Genomic DNA, 582 nt, shown 5'->3' on the forward strand with positions numbered 1-582 from the left:
TTTGGCACCATGTTGAGCACGGATTCAAGCTTCCGTTCTAGGTTAGCTACCTGCAACAAAAGATCATGATTAGAGCTTGTTTCATAGACTCCAACTTTCTTACCCCTTAAATCTTTGTGTTGAGCATTAGACCCCAACATCTCATAAATGTTATATGACTCTTGAGCATTCTTTTTCTTCAAAGCTCCACCTGCTGCATTATCAACAGTTGATTGGCATGTTTGGGTTAGTCCATCATAGAAAATTTGCATTTGTAAGTGAAAAGGTAACCCATGGTGTGGACATTGCAGCAAAAGGCCTTTAAAGCGCTCCCAACACTCATTGAAAGGTTCTCCATCATCTTGTTTGAAGTTGAAGATTTGTCCCCTTAATGTGGCTGTCTTTTGAGTGGAAAAAAACTTCTCCAAGAACTTCTTAGCCACGGCATCCCATGTGGTGAGGGAACCTGGTGTTAGAGTCATCAACCAACTCTTGGCCCTATCTTTCAAAGTGTAAGGAAACACTCTCATCCTCAAATTTGCTTCACTTACTCCCTGCAAAGGCAAACCACTCACAACATTGTAAAACTCTTTAATATGAGCT

General features: G+C 40.9%; 1 non-coding gene across 1 annotated transcript; it reads left to right on the forward strand.

Moving 5' to 3' along the window:
* The first annotated feature begins 267 nt into the window (after positions 1-267).
* Positions 268-378, forward strand: LOC114820786 (small nucleolar RNA R71). The gene has a single exon (XR_003768264.1). It is a non-coding gene; the product is annotated as a small nucleolar RNA R71 (small nucleolar RNA).
* The last annotated feature ends 204 nt before the right edge of the window (positions 379-582 follow it).

Source organism: Malus domestica, chromosome 13 (assembly GCF_042453785.1).
Source record: "Malus domestica chromosome 13, GDT2T_hap1".
NCBI lineage: Eukaryota > Viridiplantae > Streptophyta > Magnoliopsida > Rosales > Rosaceae > Malus > Malus domestica.